We start from the raw sequence: 1353 nt of genomic DNA on the forward strand, positions 1-1353 counted from the left end.
ATAAGTATCGTGATGATATTGTATCGGCAGGCGTCTGGTGATCCCCCCCCACACTCTGTATTTCTTACTTTTCTATAACCATATATGGGCAATTTTACTTTTTCATCCTTTTTCTACCATGACTTTTGTAATGCATTTTCCCACATACTATACTTATTGAACATTTTTTTCAACATATAATAGTATGACTTTTTTTCAACATGCTATATCATAAAATTGTTCACTTTTTTGACATACTATACTACTACTTTGGTTGACATACTACTACTGTATCAATTACCACTTTTTTCTATAATATGACTTATTTATCACTTTTTTCAACATACTATACAATGACTTATTTCAACATACTACACTATAACTCCTTTACCAATTTTAGCAACAAACTATACCAAGACTTTTTTTTGGAATGGCATAATTTGACTTTTTATCACTTTTTTTCAACATACTATAGTATGACTATGACTTTTTTGGACATGCTATACTATGACTTTTTTCCGAAATACTATTCCATGACTTTTTATCATTTTTTTGCATATTATATACATAAATAAATACATACATGCATAAATAAATAAATATGCCTTTGAAATACATCATGAAATAAATAGAGTAAATGTAAATATGTCTATAAAAATGTATCAGTTAGTTAAATAAATATATTAAAAGGCTCTGTTCTGTAATCTAAGAGATAGCCACGCCCCCTGATTTGCATATAAGAACCTGAAATAAATAGGGGGAAACAAATGTAGATTCATGAAATAAAAGTCTCTTGAATAAATAAACGTGGACATATGAAATAAAAGTACCATGAAATAAGTCAAAGTAAAAACCTTTAATATATTTATTTAACTTATTGATTCATTTTTACATGCATGTTTACATTTATTTATGTATGTATTTCCTGATTTCTTTATTTCATGATGTTTTTCAAAGGCATATTTATTTATATATTTATTCATTTATTCATGAATTTATTTAATATTGAATAAAACGGCTTTCCAGAATACTCTACCATGACATTTTATAATTGTTTTGGACATGCCATACTATGACATTTTTCAACATACTATTCTATGACTTTTTTTATAACTTTTACAACATACAATACTATGAGTTTTTTGACACGCTATACTTTTGTCGACAGGCTATAAAATAACCTTTTACACTTGTTTTGATATACAATAAAGTTTTAAATACTTTTATCGACACATTATACTATGACTTTTTTAATCACTTGACTTATTGTTGCATTTAAATAACAACTAAATATAATTGTAAATGACAACAAATATAATTGGCTGTAATGTTTTCCATGATGGATGTTGAAGATGAAGAACAAGGCTTTCAAAC

Source organism: Etheostoma spectabile, chromosome 24, assembly GCF_008692095.1.
Source record: "Etheostoma spectabile isolate EspeVRDwgs_2016 chromosome 24, UIUC_Espe_1.0, whole genome shotgun sequence".
In the NCBI taxonomy this organism is placed as follows: domain Eukaryota; kingdom Metazoa; phylum Chordata; class Actinopteri; order Perciformes; family Percidae; genus Etheostoma; species Etheostoma spectabile.